The sequence below is a fragment of the Pteropus medius genome, unplaced genomic scaffold, assembly GCF_902729225.1.
Source record: "Pteropus medius unplaced genomic scaffold, Ma_sr-lr_union100, whole genome shotgun sequence".
NCBI classification, from domain to species: Eukaryota; Metazoa; Chordata; class Mammalia; order Chiroptera; family Pteropodidae; genus Pteropus; species Pteropus medius.
In genome coordinates this window covers 71,979-95,394 of record NW_024354390.1, presented here as the reverse complement: position 1 = coordinate 95,394, position 23,416 = coordinate 71,979, and the positions used below count along the sequence as shown (strand labels likewise).

The following is a 23,416-nucleotide window of genomic DNA, read 5'->3' as shown; positions in this document are numbered from 1 at the left end:
CTTCTGGCTTAAGGAAAGGTCTAAGGCTTCCAATTAAAAGTATCCACCAAGTGCAAAGAGGACAAATGAAAAACACACAGGGAACACATTCAGACAAGTATAGAGAGAAAACTTTAAAAAGCTCTTAGGACAGGGGCCAGAGGGAGGAAGTTAATTTAAGACAAAGGAATGAACATCCTGCGAGCATCTCACTTCTTATCAGTACTAGGTCTTAGAAACCATTGGAGAAATGCTTTTAAAGTTCTGAGGGATTTTTTTTAAAAACCGATATTGTAATTCTAGTTAAAATTATCACTATATTTGAAATCCTATAAACTTCCTGAAAGCTATTTCAGAAATTTATATATATATAAAATAGATGGCCATAAATCTATAGGACCCGGTAAGCCAGATCTAACGGAGAAGAATTAGGCAAAATCCTCAGAAAAGAGAAATTACGCTGCAACCAGATATTGGAGGAGATGAGGATGGACCCATCGAGGCCCTGTGGACAGATGGACACCACTGCAGTGTGGCTAGCCCTCTACATGAATTCATGAGACTCTGGTTGTCTGACCTTGCTCAGGGTACTTAAGCCATAGCTTGCACCTACAAAAGCATGGCTTAGGATAGATTATTTAAAAGGTTTCTTTCAGTACTGATATTTTGTGTGTCCTTCATCACATTCCAATGACCGAGTAGCAAGGGGAATGTGAAACATAATATTTTTGATTTGGGAAATTTTTTTGTCCCTTGAATTTAGCTACCAATATCCTACAGTTAGAAAGGGGGCTCTTTCCAGAGGACAATTCTCTTTTGTGAAGGGATGAATCTTTCTATTTATACTGGTTGTATTTTAAACAAATATGCTACCTTGGGCATGTGACTTACTTCTTTATGTCTAAGGTTCCTCATTTTAAAAGAGAAGTAATTACATTCCCTTGCTCATAGGGGTGTTGAAGATTAAGTGCAGGCAAGGCATTTCCAAGCACAGAATGAGTGTCCCATAATCATAGAAAAATAATGATTAGATTTAAATTGTTTTTCTTGTTAGATACTTCTAGATCTGGAGCTCAAGTTTTGCATACGGATAACACTCAATAAATGTTCATTGAACAAAGGCCTGTAGACTAGTCCCCACACAACCAGAGTAGTTCACAGAAAAGAATAATGAGGACAGTACCTTGTGTCTTCTACAATGAGAGTTTTCAACACTTATAAAACTAGACAGGTTAGTATGTTTATCTAGGAAAGGTAGTAGTAAAATCGATGAGTTGTCTAAAGTATTAGAAAGGCTACTAATAAAGGAAAGACAAGTATAAATATATAAAATCACCATCATACAAATGTACTGGTTCGAATTCTGAAGCTTTATAATATTCATTAGAATTCTCAAATACTTTGATTTAGCTTCTTTATCTTTAAAATAGGCAGTAGGATTATTCTATAGCTTGCAAAACAGGATTAGAAAAAGTTACTATAGTGAAACCTCTAGTATCAAAAGAAGTTGATGATATTCACTGTTAGAACTGAAGAATTGTGGGTACAGTGACAGTAAGCAGTCAGGGGTGGTTTTAATCATCTGTAAAATCAAGTAAAGACAAGAATTTCTCACAAGAATTTCTCACAGGAATGGTATAATCAGAAAGAATACACTCTTAGAATAGGTTTACCAATTCAAAACATTTGTGTGATAGAAATTATGTGCTAACACTTCATGTTAATTTATATCAATTAGAAATTAAAGAAACAAGCAAGAAATGTTTGATGTATATTTGTTCCTGCCCCAAATAGGATAACCGGACTTTTAAAATCTTGATGTTGTCTTGTGAAAAAGCTAAGAGAATAGAATCAAGCCATTTATTGTTCATGGGACATACAGCACCCTCCAGTTTGACTGCCAAGAACAATGCTCTGAAATAACTGACTTGGTTTATCCACTGTGAATTACATAAATAATTGTTTCTCTTTGTGCTTTGGAACCAAGTTTGTGGGTCCTACTACATTTTCTAGCCTCTGTCTTGGATTCATTTTATTTCCTTCATTTTAGTTTTCTTTTTTTTTTTGAACACATTTTTAAGCTATGTTTTTTGTGTATCCTTGAAGTCCCTGTCCATAATTTTTGAAACAAGGTGCAAATTAAGTGAATATAGAATAAATTAATTTCAAAATAAAGTAACATAACAAAATAAGAATAACAATCTTAAAATCCTGGCTTAAATGTATGTTAACTGGTACAACTTCTGAACTCTAATGTAATTTTTGACTTAACAATAAGAAGCTCATTGAGTTTCTGCTAGTTACCTTTCCCATTATAAATCGATATTATAGTTATTCTCAAATAACTAAATTGATATTACAGTTAATAGCTCTGTCTCTTGACTGATTTTACCTGACCATGAAATCACAGCTCGGATCTGCAAATCTCAACACCAGACAGTACTTGCTCACTCCTTTATCCTCTCTGTGCAAGGGGCCATCACCTCTCTAAATATATATGTTAGTTTCATTTATATTTTAATAGAAAAATATTACAAAGCAGCTGAAAGAAGATATAGCCAGAGTTGAACTGTTATAAAGTAATAAAGGGCAGGATTTAGGTGATGAGTATATACCAGATCCTTTATATATTCTTTAACATTTTCTCAAGACTACTGCAAGAGAGGAGTTATTAAATAGGGAAATATTTTGAGTACCAGTAAAAGAAGCAACCTAAGATTACAGTGTTAAATGTCAGAGTTGGTATTGCAATCCAGTCGTTTCTTGCTCCAAGGCTGCATTATTTCCATTACAATCAGATTGTATTGTTATATTTACCAAAGAATATTGTACCTGAATTTAAGTGTTTGGGTCAAAATTGAAGCATAATTCAATTATTTTACCTAAGAAGATCTTGCACATTTATGATCAATGTTTTCCCCATTGTGAGTCCATTGAGAATCTATTTCCAATCTCCTCCCAGTCTAAAACCAGAACCTACTCAGAAAATAAATTTATTGTTGAGGAATTTTCTCTTAAGACTTGACCAGTGACGATTTGCTTCATGGCTTTTCGAAACCAAGGATAAAATAAAGCATAAATCAAGGGGTTCATTGCTGAGTTAAAGTAAGCAATCCAAACTAATATTTCAAAAATATATGTGGGTGTGATGAAACCTAGGAAGGCATCAATTACTGTATCTATGAAGTATGGCAACCATGAAATCAGAAATGCTATTACTGCGATGCCCAGTGTTCTTGCTGCTTTTCTCTCCCTCCTGGCCACTCTGTCTTTGTAGCTATCTGATGATCCCACAGTTTTATTGCTCATACTCTCCATTTTTCTAGCCTGTTGTTTAGCAATGTGGAAAATCTTGGAGTAAACAATGATCATCACAAGCGAGGGTATGAAAAATAATAGAAAATTTACCAATACCTAACTTTGATTCAGTGCAATTTGACAGCCTCCCACACAGGTGAGAGCACTGACTAGTTCCTCCAGCCCAACCTCATTTGCACCTGTGCTAAGAAGGGTGAAAGAATAAATAATGGAAAAGAGCCAGGAGAAGGCAATACATATGCCAGAAACAGATATGGTGAATCTGGTTGGATAGCGCAGAGGGTCGCTGACTGCAATATATCTATCTAGAGAAATGAAACATAAGTTGAAGATAGAAGCATAGCAGAATGACCCATTGAAACAAGAGTGAAATTTACAGTAACTCTCCCCAAAGTACCAGCAGCCTTCCACGGACCTCACTGCACTGAAGGGCATCACAGTCACTCCCACCAAGAAGTCAGCACAGGCCAGGGAGGCCATCAAAAGGTTGGCTGGAGAGTGCAGCTGCTTGAAATGAAGAATCGAAATCATCACCAAGAGGTTTCCAAATACAGTCAGCCAAGATGCATAGCCAAACACTGTGTACAGAATCAGGCGGGGTCCAGGCGAGTAGGAAGTTTTGACACAGGATCTATTCAGGTTCTCGAAGCAGAGCTGCGCAGCTGCAGGAGGGGGCAAATCACTGCCATGTTCTCCGTTTTGACCCTGGGAAAGCTATTCTCTTTAAATACCTTTTTAAAAAGGGGCATTTACAATATGTCAGTAATTGCCAGTACATTCCGTCCCATTTCCTTTGTAAGTAGAAATCCTTATTTTCATGTTTAGAAATTGATTCATACCTTTATCTCATAAATCTACTCCAACTGAATAACTAGATAGATTTTATCATTCCCCAAATCTGTTTGTTTAAACTTAAAAAAAAAAAAATCTTTCCTTGCATTACCTGGTACATATCTGAGAACCATTAGTCTTCCAAGAGCTGCTATATGATGCATGTAAGAATGCCATATTTTATTAGCTTTCTTTTCCTAATTTGTGAGAGCTAGAATTACACCCCAAACACTACGTCCCCTCAGGAAAGTAGCTAAATAATTTCAAATACTCAAAGCCCTTGAGCTTAAATCCCCATAGTGCTATGTGCAAGAAAAGGAACTTTAAATAATTATTATGTTTATTCTAAAAGACGTTTATGCTCTTCTAATATCCTGATGACATTTGAACTTTCCATGAAATAGAAATGGAAATAGACATAGTCCTTCACTTTAAAATCTATGTCTAAAATTCGAAAGCCATATTGTTTATTGTTACTAAGAAGATTTTACAGAAAATATTTTTCTGATAAATGATTTCTGGTCATTTTTACAATCAGCTCTTTTATATAACGTATAAATTATATTTGAAAATTTCATGCTTTTTTAGCTAAAAATCAGGATTATCTTTTTATTTATTTAATTATTTATTCATTTATTTATCTATTTATTTTTCTATTTAATCATGGTGACCTTGCTTAATGAAATCTAGTAAGTTTCAGGTGTACAATTTAACAATAAGGCATATGTATATATATGTATTGCATTGTATGTTCACCGCCCATAGTTAGATTCCTTTTTATTCAGGTTACAGACATGATAAATGTACCACACTTGTAATCACCTCCACTATCAAGGTATGGCATTTTTCTAACACCTCAGCCATTTTATCAGAGCCCTTTTGCAGTCATCGTCTTCCCACATTTCAATTCTTCTGTTCTGGGCAATCACCTGTACCCATTCTATCTGTAGAGAGTAATTCCCTTGGTCTGAAAATCTCATCTAAATAGCATCATACACTACGTACGCTTCTGTGACAAGGTGTTTCCTCTCAACTCAGTGTCCGTGGCATTCATTAGGTATATTATCAGTTCATTCCTTATTATTGTTGAAATGTATTCCATCATATTAAAATACCACAATTATTTTATCCATGTACCTGTTGATGGACTTCTGGATTTGTGTTTAATTTGGGGCTGTTATTAAAAGTGTTGGTATGAGTATTGTATAAAATTCTTTGCATGGATATACTTACTTATTTTTTTTATTTTTTTTATATTTTATTTTATATATTATATATAAATATTTATTTTATATATTATTTATTTTATATATTTTTTTTTTATATTTTTTGATAAATACCTAGGAGTACAATTGCTGGATCATATGGAAAGTGTATGTTTAACTCTATAAGAAACTGCAAACTGTCTTCTAAAGTAATTGCACCATTTTGTACTATCACCAGCAATCTATAAATGTTCCAATTGCTCCAAGTCCTGTTCAACACTTGGCACTGTCCTTTCTTTTTATTGTAACCATCTTAGATAAAGTGTAGTAGTATTTCGTTTTGGATTTAGGAATGATGATGTTGAGAATCTGTTTTTGTTATAACTGGTCTTTAATGTATCCACTTTGGTGAACTGTCCATGAACATTGTGCCCATTTTTAATGAATTTTAAAGTTTTCTTATAATTGAGTTGACTGTTCTTTAGAAATAGGTGTTACGAATAGTGGACTTTTCACAACAATTTTTTTCTGTGCTTCTTCTAGAGTTTTTATAATTTTAGTTCTTTAGGTTTATGATTGTTTTCATATTAATTTTTAATATGTTGTGATGGCGAGCCTGAAATTTTTTACTATTGGTAGAAGTAGTATTTGGATATTCAGTAATTTCAGCAGCATTTCTTGAAAAGACTGTTCTTTCTCTAGTAAATGATGTTTGTTCTTTTGTCAAAAAACATTCAACCATATATGTGTGTCTCAATTTCTGGACTCTATTCTAATCCATTAATTTCTATATCTACATTTAGGTCAACGTCTTACTTTCTTGACGGAAACTCCAAAGTAAGTATTAAAGCCAGGTTGTCTATTCTTCGATTTTTATTGATTGATTGATTGATTGATTTTCTTAGAAGATTTTATTTTCTGTTATTTTTTCCCCCTCTTTAATTCCTGCCCACCCTCCCCTCCGCAACTTCCACCCTTGAGCTATGATTGTTGCCTTTTGCCCTTAAGAACTGAATCTCTGAAGGCGGGGCGTCTACTTCCACACGCTCATGGTATGTACCTTGGGTCTGGTGCACCCCGGGTAAGGTCCATGGCTCTACCTGGGGAGCAAACCCAGGACCTTCTGAGCGTAAAGCAGACATGGTAACAGCTACTCTATGGAGCCACCCTTAAATACCACCTTTAATATTAAAATTATTAATGAGTCAGGACTGTGGTTCTTAGAAAACTTGAGTTTCAGAAATATCAAGCTGGTTAAATAATTTGGGAAACCAACAGGTAATTGCCAAACATTTACTTTAACCAACTAAGAGCTCGTAAAAAGAAAAAAAAAAGGAAGATATCTAGCTCTTTGTTTCATAAATGCATTAATTGGGATTAGGGTTTGTCCAGATTCTTTTTGGAATGAGTTCCATGCCTCCCACCGTGGAGAGCTGCTGGTACTTCGGAGCCAGATTTTGTACCCTTCACAGTTGCTGTGATGCCACATTTTGTTACTCTTCTCTCTTCCACTTGTGCTTCATCTCCATCAACAGGTACATTGCTGTTATTGACCCTCTGCTCTATCCTACCAAGTTCACGGTGTCTGTGTCAGGAATTTGCATCAGCATCTCCTGGAACCTGCCCATTGTATATAGTGGTGCTGTGTTCTACACAGGGGTTAGTGATGAAGGGATGGAAGAATTAGTAAGTGCTCTCAATTGTATAGGTGGTTGTCAAATTGTTGTAAATCAAGACTGGGTTTTGGTCGATTTTCTGTTATTTTCATACCTGCCCTTGTTAGGATAATTCTATATAGTAAGATTTTTCTTGTAGCTGAACAACAAGGTATAAAAATGGAAAATATTGGTAGTAAAGCAAAATCATCCTCAGAGAGTTACAAAGCCAGAGTGGCCGAGAGAGAGAAAAAAGCAGCTAAAACTCTGGGGGTGACAGTGGTGGCATTTATGATTTTGTGGTTACCATGTACAATTGATACGTTAAATGATGCTTTTATGGGCTTCATGACCCCTGCTTATATTTATGAGATTTGCTGTTGGTGTGCGTATTATAACTCAGCCATAAACCCTTTGACTTATGCTTTATTTTATCCTTGGTTTAGGAAAGCTATAAAAGTCATTTTAAGTGGGAAACATCTAAAAGGTAGCTCATCAACCATTAGTTTATTTTCAGAATAAATGTAAGCACTAAGTTAAGAAATTTAAGAATTGTTTCATAATTTTAAATTTATGATGATATTAAATATAAGAAATGTATAAAAACTTTCAAAATTGGGGAAATAGTTGTCCAATTAGCCAGGAACAAAGACATGAGAAGGTGTCTGTATTAAACTATTATAGAGGTATTTACTGCACTAAATAAGAAATGATAAAATGGCTTTACATACGTCAACGTTCTTAACGCTCCATACGCATCCTTACCATAGGTTCTGGTTTCTTCTAATTTTATTAAATTCTTAATTTCATTTTAGTTGTGAAATCTGTCATCATCTTCTCTGTGATGCTGAACTCTCTTTTATCTTCAGAAAGTCTTTCTTCTTTTTTTTGCCACACTATTCCACTTTGCTAGGGTCATCGTAACTGAAAAGCACAGATGGGGTGACTTAAAAAAGAGAAATTAATTCCAGGCATTAGAACTCTAAGATCACAGTGTCAACAAGATCGATTTGTTCTGAGGCGCGCCCCCTCGTCTTCCCTCTGCGTCCTTACCTGGTCTTCCCTCCATGTGTGTCTGTGACCCTGTTTCCTCTCTTGATAAGAACACTAGTCCTATTAAAGTAGGGCTCCCCCTAAAACTCATTTTAACTTAATTACCTTTTAAAAGACCTTATCTCTAGGTATGTTACTTTCTGAAGTACTGGGAGGTTAAGACTTTGACATATGCATTTTGTGGGATATGATTCAGCCCATAGCAGACATAGTCCAGGTTTGATGACACTATCCAAGGGTCTGTTTGTTTGCTGCTCCTCTGTGACTATTTCTCCCTGTTCTTTCAATGTCTGTACCTTCCATGAGCTTTGGTGCAACAGGCAAGCCTTTCCTGCTCAATGGCTGGGCAGAATCTCAGAATGTTCACTTGTAACATTGTGGGACCAATAAATCAGCCTTGGGATCAGGTGTCAATTACTGACATTGCCAGAAGTTTTGTAAGTGGAAAAATCATCAATTATCATTAGCAGTGGTTGTTTCTACACTGAATTTTCTCATTTGAAAACTGTGTATTTCACTTCTCAAGAATGTTGTGGTGTCAAAAATTCTATGCTAATACTGCAAAATACTTCTATTAAAAAGAGTATAAACAATGTGTGTTCTAATTTTACATTTTTCCCATGGAATATTTTATACTATTAATTCAACAAAAGTTATTTTGGGCTACATATCTGGAGTATTTCACGTGATGAAACTAAATTGTTGTAAAATAATGTTGTTAAACATTTTTTCTTTTTCTTTTTCTTTTTCGGTTTATCTGTAGAGTAGCCCAGTTAAAATGATTGATGTATTTTTTTTCTAATTTGTTTTCACTATGACTTTTTATTGCTTTCAAAAGATATTGAGCATTAATTATATGAAAGTGCCTGTGTCAGGAATTGCTAAAGATAAAAAATGTATTTTATATAGTACTTTTCTCAAGGAAACTCATTTTGTAGGTAATACAGACAACACATTTTAAACTGTATTATTGAGGAAGGAAAAAGTGTCAGAGATGCTAAGTCCTGTAAACAGAAGACTCGTTTGCCATCAGAAGGCCGGTACCTGGCGTTGGTCATTTCTATAACATTGTCTTCACTCATGCATGTAGTCCCATGGCCTGAGAAGATAAAAATTACAAAAGGAGACAATGTAACGGTAAAAGGACTTTTGATGGTGCTACCAGCATGTTTGTACTTGAGGAAGCAGACAAGAATGTGTACACTTTTTTTGTCAAGAGGAGTAATATCCATAAATGGAGATTTGAGCTTCGCAGATCAGAAGACAATAGATAGATTAGGAACATAACAATCTATAAATGAAGTTTCATTTTATCACTTACTATCTTTAATAGATCAGATTAGCTATAACAAATTTAAAAAAGATATGATATTCCCTATTTTTACAGGACAGAGTACAAACATAGATAAAATTAAGGGAAAGATTTAGATAAAAGTCCCAGTCTAAAAATCTCTCACTGTATCACACTGTTGCTAAATTAAGGTATAAGTAATGAATATAACAAAAGTTGAAAGAAAAATTAAAGATTTTTGAAATTTATCCTATGGGCCAGAAAAATATTGCATTGTTATGAATGACACAAAAAGCTCCAATAGAATTCTAAATTTAGAACTTCTTTTGAACAAGTAGTGCATATGTAGAACTTCACAGAGGAGAGAGACAGTAAGAGGTTAGATTCTTCCATATATATCATGATCATCTTTCCTAAGTGTGACTACCACAGATATGCTGATCTTACCTCTCTAATAATACAGGCAAATAATGCCTTTGTTAGTACCAGATGATACCTCTTTGGCCATAGATGACTGAATTAAAGTTGCAAGAATGATTTCAAAAAAACATATCACTAGGTTAGGCTGAATTCATAATATCATCACTCACGATAATACAAACTAACACATCAGATCATGTTACTACTATGCATTAGAATAAAGATTCCTGGACTATGCCTATGTTCTGCTTCTCTAAGTTCTGATGTCTCATTGTTTCCTTCATTAATATGACAGAAAAATGTATTTATCATGAAAATTTTGCACATGACTAGAGGTAGAAGCATTCTCTTTAGGGTCTAGGTAAGGACAAGGTTGTTCAATATTATCACATTGCATAAATACTGTATCAGAAGTACTAATGAATGCAATTATACAAGAGAAATAACTAGATATAGAAAATCAAAAATAGGAAATTAAGTGATTATTTGCAGCCGATATGACTAAAAACAAATTTGTCTAAGTCTGCCTTGGTGCTATTGAGAACTAGTGAGAAATACCAATGATACATAGAAACAGAAATTATAGACGTATATTTCTCTTGATTATTTAGTTTACTTAAGATGTAAATGTACTCTGTGACCTTGGTTTTGACTACATGTATCACCTAAGAAAATTCTCCTATTATGATTATTAAAAATTCCACATGTGGGACATCTGCTTCCGGTAATGGCAGATAGTTTATGCAGAGCAATTCTCCTGCTGAGGACAACTAGAAAATCTGGAAAAAATGTTGTTAAAATCTTTAAAATATAAGAGAGATTTAAACAGTCAAGAATTATCCAGGATTCAGAAAAAAAAGGGAATTCAAACAGATATCAGGCAGTTCCAAAAGAAACATTCAAAAGGATGAGAAACCAAGCAGATCTATTGATATCCTCATAGGGTTAGTTGGAAACTATTAGATTTTAGATCCTAACAAGAAAGACTAGCCAGGGGCACATACCTGCATCATTAATGTTAAAACCATGAAAACTACTATTCCCTAAACATTGGGGTAAATCTTGACATTGAATTTTCTTAATTATTATAACAGATTAGGATAATCCAAGATCGCTAATTCTCTTAGCCAAATGCCAGAAGCAAAGGTCAATTTTCTCTGAAGGAAGATAATAATATATCCATTATCAAATTATTACATCAGTTTTTCATATAAAATGTCTCAAACTGAAAAAAAAAAATTCTCAAAAGGAGATAACAACATACTGAAACCCAATGGAAATAACAGACAAGTTTTTAAAAAACAGAAAATCTATATGATGCTTTAAAATAACTGAGTGGAATATCGTTAGCAGTTCTTAATATAACTGTGCTGGTCATACACCAGAAAATAATAATCAAGTTTGAAGACTTCAGTAGAGATGTATGAACCACTTTAAAAACTGAATGTTCTAGATCTGAACAATCTTGGTATCTACTTCTCGAGCTACCAAGATCTCAAGCATTGGTTCAACAAAAGTCTACTAATAAGTCATATAAAAACATTACCAATATGTTGGTTGCCCCTGGCTACTGTCCCCACAGGTCAAAATTCATGTTACAGAAGGTTTCTTCCTTAAAACTCCCGATTATCTTCACCTCCCACTTCAATCACCTTTGAGGAGGTAAATTACCATATTGCTGAGTCTGAAAGTTGTGGGAGATGCTAGAGTGTCTGCAAATCAGCCTCAGAGACCAGAATTACATGGCTGTAATGTGTTTGTGGCCTTACTGGTGGCTTAGTCAGAATAAGCAGTCAAAGTGTGAGGCAGAGAATCTGAAACTGTAGAAAAGATGATTCAATACAGAAGGCTTTGGAATAAGGCAGAAATCAAAATGAAAATTAGAAAGAATTATAAAAGAAATGATGACAAAAATATGACAAAATCACAAAATAAACTCTAACAAATTGATTAAAGGTGTGCTATGCAGGAGGGAATTCTTATGTGGGCCATGAGGAAAGAGCTTGTATCAAACCATCCCTCTCACTGAGAGCAATTATAAAACTCAACTCAACACATAGGACTACTATTTGAAGCTTTGGAGAGCAACCAAGACAGCCTGAAACTGACAAGACAAAATCATATAGAGAAGCAGAGCACATTGCAATGAGCTAGGCCTTCTCCAGCAACTGAAAATGCAGTATAAGGTAATGGAGGGCATATTCAGGGCCTGCCCTGCTTCTCAGAATAGCATCCATTTTCACTGACCTCCATCTTGCCATATGGTTTTTTAGTGTTTTGAAATATCAGCTGGGAATATTGACTCAGAAATCAAGTGGTCAGATTTTGAAGAGCATTTCTTCAGCAATAAATTTATTTTTGAACATGAAAACTTAAATAGAGGGAATTTAAGAATATTTTAAAATTACTAAACAATTATTTAATCATCCATTTTGTAAGAAATGAAGGCGATCTCTTAAAATGTATAGGAGGATGGAGCGCAGTATTCAAATTATTCAGGATAAGCATGAAAAAATAGGACTCTAGTCATTAAATTCATCCTTCCCTCTAATCTGATTAGAAACCCTGGATCAGTGAATATGTCACTAGATTTGGGATAGTCTGAGCTTATTGCATCGAAGTGACTTTCCCATGTTATCTGTTAGCGCAGGCAAATTTGCTCTATTGACTTGCTTCCCCATCTTTTAATGACACTCTGGGCGGATCGTATTGCTTTCCATTCAATTCCCAACATTTATAAAGCCAAAATAAGTTCTTCCTAATTCAGATTAAAACTGTAAAATCGCATTCAGTTAAGCACTCTTATCTTTCCTACCTCGATCAGTGCTGTCCTGGCCTAGGCCTTGGGTACCTAGGGTTGGGAGGAATATAAGCCTGCTTTTACATTCTTCCTTCAATTCTCTTTTTCTCCTTGTAACCTCACCCACAGTGGAGCAGGTATGGAATAAGGAGAATATTAATAATGGGGCAAGAGTTTTCTCATGCCTGGTTGGGTCATAGGCCTGATGGACAATTCTCTGTATGTGGCAGGTACCCAAATGTAGGCTCTATGAAGAGGCACATGTGTGGTTCACTCTGGGAGGGCCTGCCTACTGCCTAGTTCTCCACTGTGGGTGAGCCACTGCAGTTGAACTCTTTAGAGTCTGTCTATGAGTGGAAAACTTACAGGTTTTTGTCTAGGGGACCACTCTATTAATAAAGGTATTGGCAAGATGATTCAAGCTTGAGTCCCTCTTTAGATCTGCTTATTTAATAGTCTCGCTGACCTGACCTGGGTTGATATTGAACAGAGGCACATAGAATTGGAGAGACGGTGGAGAATAGATGCACCTGCAGGGAAAGAAGCCTATACTGCCACTGTTTCAGGTGCAAAGATGTATGAGTTTCATGTGGGCTAACAGTCATGTGGAGCCCGTCATGCTGGGCTTTCTGGCAGGACATTCATTTTAGGGTACATGATGTGTCTGTGACACATCACACAGGACTTGAGGAAGATATTGGGTAAATCAATACAGTGCTGATCACAAAGATCACAGGAACCAGGGAATTGAATGCCTCCTGCAGAGAAGATGGAAAACCCGGGCAAGCACTGCATGACAGGGACAGTATTGGAAGGCTCACTACACAGGTGATGTAGTGAGGAAAGGCTGCAGGAGACCAAATTTGGAACCAAATGATTATTCTCCTTTTCTTCTTCTCTCTCTTTCTCCCAGTGGAATGGAGAAGAAAAGGTGGACAGGATAAGGAATGAAAAATCAAACATGCCGCATCCCTAAAACCAAGCTTTTTAAGTTTAGATCCCACTTAGCAATGGGCACAGGGAGGATAGGGATACTCAATTAGAAATAGATTGTAGTTTTCAAATGGAGTAGACCATCATGAAAATCTTTTAACACTCAGAATGACTGGACATCTATGAGGTCTGCCTGAGATCTCATGAAGGCATGACAAAAGATGATTTGTTAGAATTCATTTGGATGCTGTGATCAAAGAAAAGATATCATTTCACACACCACACAAGGCATTCCATAAGTGGTTTACATATATCTAAGAATAATTGTTAAACACAAATGAATTGTGTAAAGAATCAAGTTGATAACTGACTCCATTATACACTGACTTGAAGAAAGACAGAAACTGTTATTAGATATATATTCATATATTGATTGTATGTTATCACTGCCAACTGCTGCTCAATTATTGTTCAGAACATTGACTTTACTTTGTATTTCATTTCCTTGAGCTTCTAATCAAAAGAAATGAGAGTATAGGACACTTCTCTCCCCTTGCTCTTGTTAACAAACTTCTGAGTTAGGGTACCGGGAGGACCATAGAGATCATTAACACATCTTTCTCCTACCTCTGTCATAATGAGGACTGTCTCACACTCTCAGTCATTTGGGAAATGGTTTATTTAGTGGACTTTTATTTTAGAAATGTCCTAGAAAAGTTGAAAACATGAAAGCTGAGGATCAACTGTTGATTTGGGTGTGAAAACTTAGATGATGCAAGACAACCAAACTTTGCCTCCAAATCCTGCCCTTGGTGTTAGAATAACCCCTGGGGAAACATGATTGCTGCCTAATCTTGATCTTTATCTGATGCAAATGCATTTATTCAAGATGGGTTTATGAGTAAGAAACAAAACATCATATGTGTGCAAGAATTTTAGAGGCCTTAGGAAGAGCCTCCAACTTATGTCTCATCCTAGTTCATGGCAAGTTTTTCTTCATAGAATAACCTCAAACAAACAGTATAAAATGATGTAGTGTCTTCTAATAAGTTTTGAAGGTTTAGCAAAAAAAGAAAAAGAAAAGAAAAAGAAAAACAAAAGAAAGTAGAAAAACACAAGACAATCTTTTTCTTATCAAAATAGACATTGGTATTGCTTTTCTATATAGTTCATTTTTTGGACATCTGCTTCCATTAGAACAGACTGCACTATCTTAAATGCTTTGAATTGACCACATGCTGCCCTGGTTTGTTTTCAAGGGCAAAAGTCTTGCCTGCTAAAATACTGCTAAACCTACCATTAAAATGCTATTAAAATTATTAACGAGTCTGGACTGTGGATCTTAGAAAACTTGTGTTTCAGAAATATCAAGCTGGTTAAATAATTTGGGCAATCAAGAGGTAATTGCCAAACATTTACTTTAACCAACTAAGAGCTGGGAAAAAAAAAAATTGGAAGATATCTAGCTCTTTGTTTTTTAAACAAATTTATTGAGATTAGGATTTGTCTGGATTCTTCTTGGAATAAGCTCCATGCCTCCCACCCTACTCCCACTTCCAGACCACAAGAAGCTAGGCTTTCATCTCTGTCTTTTATTCTCTATCTCTCTTTCTTGCAGGCATAATATTTCTTTGCACTGCTTCCATCTGCTGACAAAGGTCTGAAAACCCTAGCTATTGTTCCATTCATTCTCATTTATTTTTTCCTAGAGTGTATTATGTCATTAATTTCCAAATATTAAAGTAGCATTTTTGTCTTAAACTTTTTATTGGAAAATTTTTGTCTACACTTTCCTGTCTGGCTGCTTATTTCACTATCACAAACTATTGTCTTTCACCTTTATAATGCTATTCCAATATATATTCATATAACCATTTCACTGTGAACTTGTTTAAAGTAATTTTCTCCTCCTAAAGATTGAAAGCTTCATAAGGCTAAGGATCAATCTCTTTGTTTCATTACTTTGCATCCAACTCCTGGCATTCTATCAATATGTATTAAATAGAAAAAATCATTAATGAATAATTCTCAGAATAATGGAGGGAATACAAAATTTTTTCTTTATCAAAAGAGAGAAGAGTTATATGATGCTTTTTTATTGCCTAGAATAATAGTTCTCAGTGGGGCAGGCTATTGAGACATTTGTGCCCAGAGGATATCTGTCGATTTCTAGAGACATTTTTGGTTTTCACATTTGGGGAGATTTTATTGGCATCTATGGCATCTAGTAGTAGGGATCCTGCTAAAAGCCTGCCAATGTACGGGACAGATCTTCATAGCAAAAAGTTCTCTGAACTCAAATGTTCATAGTGCTGAATTTCAGAAAGGCTGGCCTAGACCTTTGTCTATATGAGCATTGACACTACAAAATTAGGTTCTCAAAAATATTAGCAGTAATCTAAGATATTGTTCGTTTCAGAGTGTGAAATTTCTTGATTAGGAATCAGATGGCCAAATGGATTCATAATAATACCCATAGCACTCTTATAATTTGAAAAGCAAGTTCACAAATATCTCTCAGGTCACAGCTCTGCAGGGGTAAGAGTCTTAGCCTTTCCTTAGGAAGGCTGAATAAGGCTTTTCCTTGCTTTGCAATGTTCCACCATTCCAGGGATGGCAAATGACCAAGGAATGTGTTCCCATTTTACAGCTTCCTTCTCATTGTTTGACTTCTTTTACCATTTGGAACAGGAAGTTCTATCACCTGGAACCACAAACCAATGTGTAGTTTGAGGGTTTCTTGCCCCTTTCTCACATTCAGGGACACACCTGGCAAATATTCTTCCAGTGAAAATGTCTTGAGAGGAGAACCAACCTCTTTTCTACCAGAATCTCTAAATTGCTTGTGTGTATAAGCACCACATTCTTTTTTAATGCTTTGTTGTAATATATTATATCAATCTCAAGTGGTCCTCAATGTATGTTACCTTTTCTGTTTGTTCGTAACCACGGCAGATGCAAAAACATGATGCATAACAGGAGAGAACAAGCCAAGTACTGACACTCACTGCTTGCACCCTACTGTATCTCTAACAGAAACCCAAAAAGGTGGCCTGTCAATATTGAGAACAGTGGAACTGTTCAATTCTAAAAAGAAAAAAATCTTTGGTCCAAGAAATATAACAACTAACCTACTTTAATGTAAAGAGCTGTTTTGTAGAATAACTTTCTCGGTAATGGCTGTTAAAAATCATCTTTCAATTTCACAACTTGCACTACCGAACCTCTATCTAGGGATTTGTCCATTGTTGGCATCTATTTAGGAGGAAGGACTGCATGCTTTAGGCAGGAACCTAGGCAGACAACCCAGAAACAGACGAGACGTGATCCTTCAGCCTTCTAATTCCTTCCTAGATCAGTGCCCGCAGCAAAGAGAGATTTTGGAGGTAAAAAACAAAAACAAAAAGAAATATTTTTGACTAAAAGGAATTTGTATCAGATGAAGGGAAAGAACCATTAGTTGAAATGAACCTCTAGTAAACTCGTAGCTATAATTTTTGTTGGGTCATATTTTGTTAAACATTTGAGATTTATAATAAAATCTGGGAAATTGAAGAAAACATGAGTAGTAACAGCTGATAATTTCCTCAGTCATCCCGGTGTATTTATGTTTTCTCCCCCAGGAATACTGATATTAGAATCTCATATTTCTCATGATAATCAAGAAGGACCGAATTCTCCCAATGTAAATAGAAGTGTCATGAGCAGCAACTCGCCCTCAGCTGCAGCTGCGGAGCTGTGCCACGAAAACGTGACCAGATCCTGTATGAAAACCCCGTACTCGCCCAGACCCTGCCTGGTTCTCTATCCACTGTTGGTTTTGGTGCTGTGCTGGCCGTGTTTGGAAACCTCTTGGTGTTGATTTCAGTCCTGCATTTCAAGCAGCTGCACTCTCCTACCACTTTCTCATCGCCTCACTGGCCTGCGCTGACTCTCTGGTGGGCGTCACGGTGCTGCCCTTCAGCATGGTCAGGTCCATGGAGAGCTGCTGGTACTTCGGGAAGAGCATCTGTGCTTTCCACATGTCCTGTGATGTGGCTTTTTGTTACTCTTCTCTCTTCCACTTGTGCTTCATCTCCATCAACAGGTACATTGCTGTTACTGACCCTCTGCTCTATGCTACCAACTGCATGGGGTCTGTGTCAGGAATATACATCAGCATCTCCTGAATCCTGCCCATTGCATACAGAGGTGCTGTGTTCTACAGTGGCGCCTATGACAATGGGCTAGAAGAATTAGCTAGTGCCCTCAACTGCGTAGGAGGTTGTCAGACAGTTGTAAATCAAAACTGGGTGTTGATAGATTTTCTATCCTTCTTTATACCTACCCCTGTTATGATTATTGTCTATAGTAATATTTTTCTTGTGGCTAGACAACAGGCTAAAAGGATGGAAAATACTGCTGGCAATACAGAATCATCATCAGATAGTTATAAATCCAGAGTGGCCAAAAGAGAGAGAAAAGCAGCTAAAACCCTGGGGGTGACCATGGTAGCATTTATGATTTCGTGGTTACCTTATAGTATTGACTCACTAATTGATGCCTTTATGGGCTTCATAACCCCTGCCTATATTTATGAGATTTGGTGTTGGTGTACTTATTATAACTCAGCCATGAACCCTTTGATTTATGCTTTATTTTACCCATAGTTTAAGAAAACCACAAAAGTTATTATAAATGGTTGGGTTTTTGAGGAAAGTTCATCAGCGATGATTTTGTTCTTTGAACAAATGTAAGCAATTGGATTGAGATAATTGAAGATATCTTTACACTGTCCAAATGAAATGAGTTTTTGAAAATCAAATTATCGACGGTTATTAAGAAGAAAAACATATTCTTCAAATTTGATAGGGTAAATCGATGTTTTTCAATTATATTAGTATATGTACTTCTCTCCTACTTCCCCCAAAATATTTATTTGTCTAATAAATGTTAAATCCTATTTGTTAAGTGTTGCAGAGCTCCCCATACCCCACTCCCTGCAGACACTTCCCTCCCTCCATTTTCCTTTTTATTCTACTGACTCTTCCCTTGCGAACCTAAAAACATCTCTGTTTTGTTTGATTTCCTTTCTTCTTTCCTTACAAAGTCTTTTACTTACTCCCAACATGTCAACATTTTTCTGTGACTGGCTTCATGAAGTATTGCTTTTGTTCCTTCTTTTTGCTTTGCTTATTATCCCCAGGAAAACTCTTTGGGTAGCAATCGATCTATTATGCTTAATGTCTGTATGGTGTCTGTGTCAGGAATTTCCTTCAATATCCCATGGATTCTGCCCCTTGCATACGGGTGCCCATGAGGATGGAATGTAGGAATTAGTAAGTGCTCTCTACTCCATAGGTGGTGTCAGCTTGTTTTAAATCAAACTGGAGGTTGATAAAATCTCTATTATTTTCACATCTCTCATGTTAAGATGATTCAATATATTTGGGGGGGGGAGGTTGGAAAACAGACTAAAAAGATTAAAACTACTAGTAGAACATAGCTACATTATCAGGGAATTGTAGAGCACGGTATCTAAGAGAGAGAGAAAAGCAGGTAGAACGTTGGGTTCACAGTTATTGATTTTGATCTCATGGTTACCACATGTATTTGATTCATTCACTGATTGGTTTGGGGTTTTATAATACCTTCTTATGTTTATGAGATATTTTACTGGTTCCATAATTATAATTCTGCTCTAAATCATTTGATTGATAATTTTTTTACCAATTGTCTAGAAGAACAATAAAACTCGTAAGAACCAAGTAATAAATGGGAGTTTATCAACCATAAATTAATTTATAAATAAGCCTAAATTTCAAATTAATGTTTTGAAAGATTTGAAGTTAATATGGTTACATAATGGAAACTTCTCAATAATTATGATATGAAATACAGTGCATTGTAATGATTCATTAAATTGGTGAGGGAAAATGGTACCTCAATTTCCACAGCATAACCTTTATGCTTTCTCTTTCTTGGTGAATTGAACTTTTTGAAGCATTTGATAGAAATGTATGTACTAAGAGTGGTGAACACAAAACTCATAATTTCTAGTCTCCTCAAATCTGCACACTTCCTGCTCTGTCAGTTGTTGATTATTTTATCTTTACAAGCCTCCTGTATCTTTCTTACGTTGCCTACCATACTTACCTTTCTGTCATTTTCAAAAGTTTCCTGATTTTGTATTCCCTCTGACAATTTTGTATTCCTTGTCTTTTTGTGGACTTGGTTATGTTGCTTTCATTTTGAGAAGGTTGTTTTTGAGCGTCGGTCTTTCTGGAGCTCCTAGAGGTCTCTGAGCCATATACACAAGCCATTCTGACTCAGGACAAGATTCATATTTTATATGTTGAGGGCATATTTCCTGATCATGGAAGGAATCATGAGCAAATGGTACAATTTTTTGCAATAGAGATTGTCCCTTGAATGATTGTTTTCTTATTCCATGAGGTGTGTTGTTCTACCAATCAGCAGGATGAACTTCAATTTTCTGTCATTTTTTTTTCTAGTAACACTACCCAAAGTTTATACATTTTCCATGATAAAAATGACAATGCATTGTAATTTATGGAAAAAAAGATGGATTATTCAGGAAATGTCGATGTGTCATAGAATCTTGGGGGACTATGTTGTTAAGTATGTTCCTTAATTCATTTCAGACAACTGAACTGATTTCTATCAGATATTAAAAAGTAGAGAAAATATAGCTTTTGTAATTTTTCATGGTATAATTATAACAGAAAACCTACTGAAATTCATGCACTCAATTTAAATATTTAAACTTCATAAGAAAACAGTCATGTTACGGGAAAAACAAAGATAAAGTTGGGAAAAATCATTGACCATATACATGATGAAAAAGAGTTAATAGATTTAAAAGTGTAAGCTTTTTACAAAATAGTAAGGAAGCAATAAACATTACTCGAAATGAACGAATAGGCCATTTTTCAGAGGAAAATTACAAATGGCCAAAAAATACATTAAAATGCCAATTGTACAATAATTTTAAAATGTAATAGAGTTTGATATATCAAATTGGCAGATATTAGAAATATCAACAATACTCGATGTTAAATAGAGTCTGGGAAATTGAGTGCTCTCCTGAGAGCTGAACATGCTCATATAGATCTAGGGAAAATATCATTTAGTTTCTCCTTTCTGGGATGGATTAAAATATTTGTATAAATATTTAAATCATACATGTTGTATGATTCTGCACTTCTATTTCCAACAACTAATCCTAAGAAAAGAGCCAGGCAAGGAAGCAAACATGACCAAGACATTCATTGTATAAGCTTTAAATATTAACTGGAAACAACCTACATCAATATAGGATAAATTAAACAAATTATATTCTACTGATGTAAGGGAATGTTATGAAGACATTAAGAAATGCCAAAAAGTTTGTGTACATTGATATGGAAAAACAACCACAATATATGTTGTGACTAAAAACAACAAAACCAAAAATCTCTAGCCCAGATTGTAAAACAATGTATATAATTATGACCCCTATATATATATATACTTCAATATGCCTATAAAACTCTAACTTTATGTGTAATGTACAGTGGATATGTATGGGGTAATTTATTTTGTAATTTATTTGTATCATTTTAAAATTTCTGATGATATAAATACATTAAAATTGCTGTTACCAATACACATCTCTATTCTCATCAGAGCATTGAAGTTAGGTCTGTCTGTGTGTTTCATTTTATTTTCAGAGAATATCTTTGAGTATTTATTTCTGAGATATTTTTTCTTATCTAATGAAGCAAAACTAGCTTCATTGGTATATTTTAGGGACTACATCTGAAAGTGATTAAAGTATCTGAGGAATATTATCTTAACGTTAAGTATTTTTTAATATAAATATTTGCAGATCCTCCAACTCTTCTCTAATATTAATTATTTGCTGGATCAGGAGCTATGGGAGGTATCAAGTCATTCTTTTACCTTCCATTTGTATTTTTTCCTACTCTTTATGTTATCTCTTGAAAAGTGATAAAGAGTGTCAGTACATATGTTGGGTGTATGCTGTAGGGAGAGCCCATTTTCTAAGAGCAAAAGGCAATGTCTCTCGAGAATCATTGTACAGGAGTTCCACTCTGAAAGCTCTGAGGATAAATCCTGGCCCTGTGATCTTGGACAACTTACTAACTTCCTTCAGCTTCAGATTACTCATTTCTAATAAGGGAGTAATTTTATCTACCTTATAGAACTGTGTGAGTAAAGATAGGAAAAGGACCAAATGTACAGTTAAAACTGAGTTACTGTGTAAAAACCAGAAAGATAGTATAGTATAGGGTAGATAATACATGATAGATAAATAGACAGACAGAGAGAATATGGTAATCACTAACAGAAAAAATTAAAAGTGAATGATCTTTTCTTCCAATCAACTTTATTTCTAAGGAGTGATTAGAATGACTGGTGTTGGCATCTAAGCTTGGCGAGGAGGAGAGATACAACATCCAGCAAGTGAGAGTTTAAAAGTTACTTGTAGTTGGCTTTCCAGAGCAAGCAAGCCTGCAAGGTGATCAAATACACAAAATGGAGAGATTTTAGGTTTTAATAAAAGTCCAAATTCTGAAATTCCAAATGCTATAAAACTGGCAGCTTGTGTCCTTATAAATTTGGTGACAAAGTCCTACATGAGGTCATTTCTAGCGTTACTTCTTACCATGGTCTGAACATTGATTCTTTAGTACAGAGATAGCAATGTGTCGATTACAAGTGCTTCACACACTTCACTGGTATATTCAAAATATAATATGGATGTGCCTTTTAAAATTTAAGGTTCTGATTTCCAGAAGGACCAAAGTTTCAGATAAGTGATTGTAGCCCTTCTAACTGCAAGCCCTAGGTTATGACCATGTGAATAAGAGACTGGGGTAGGGTGGGAGGTGATATCCTCAAAGGACAGGACATCTAGAACCTGCGAGGCAGCCTAGTACATAGTCAAGAACATGGACTCGAGGCAGTCTGCCTAGGGTTCTATCTAGGTTCTCCCCAACTTCTTAACCTCCCAAAGATCAGTATTCTCCGCTGTGACAGCGTTATAATAATACTACTTACTTCATGGTGTTATTATGATGAATTAGGGTACTTCTAAAGCACTCATAGCCCATATTTACATTTCACATGTTGTAGATATTGAAAATAGTAGTAGAGGTAATAACACAGTGATGGGTGTTAAAATGAAGGTGAAAGATGGAAGAAAGTCCCTGTGGTCAGTGCTTAACAGTATTGAAGAGAGGCCTGAGTGACACAATCTGATAATACTGGGGCTTTTAAGGAAGAAGGAGAGAGAATGCTCTAATGCCATGAAGAGGAACAAGGGGGATGCATGGCCACCTTGCCTACTGTCACTCTGCCTACTGGGAAGCAGAGACCTCAGGTGAAGGCCAGGTCCTAGCGGGTGCACAGATCCTACACAGAAAGAAATATATTTCTAAAGTTGTTTATATCTATTTATTCATTTCATTGTTGTCTTCAAATATTAACTCAGTTGTGTGGAAATGTCAGTATCAGAAACTGGACTGTGGCAAACTTTTCACTGGTCAGAAAAAGGAGAAAAATAAGATTGATGAAACAAGTGCTTCATAATAGAAGATTTATTCACTTTGCACTTTGCAAGACTGTCCTTTTTTGTTAAATAATTTCATTCCTATACTTTAGATATTAACCATGCTTTTGTGAAATATAGGCAAAGTACATGAAGTTGTTGTTGCTGTTGCTATTTTTGATGGTTATGCTGGTAAAGTTAAAATTTGATTATTATTTGTTGATTCCCCAAATTTTTAACCAATTTTATTATTTCTGAAACCCAAATTTCTAGTAAACACTATCCTTACCCACTTGGATATGTAATAGTAAAGGTGATATATGGCCAGTGGGTAAAAATTTTATATCTGTCAAAACACACTAGAGCAGCATCTGA

General features: G+C 35.4%; 2 pseudogenes; one reads left to right on the top strand and one right to left on the bottom strand.

Annotated features, from left to right (window-relative positions):
- Positions 1-2,955: 2,955 nt before the first annotated feature.
- LOC120594184 (trace amine-associated receptor 7a-like) lies at positions 2,956-6,475 on the bottom strand (annotated as a pseudogene).
- A 10,710-nt stretch (positions 6,476-17,185) lies between these two features.
- Positions 17,186-18,380, top strand: LOC120594196 (trace amine-associated receptor 6-like; annotated as a pseudogene).
- The last annotated feature ends 5,036 nt before the right edge of the window (positions 18,381-23,416 follow it).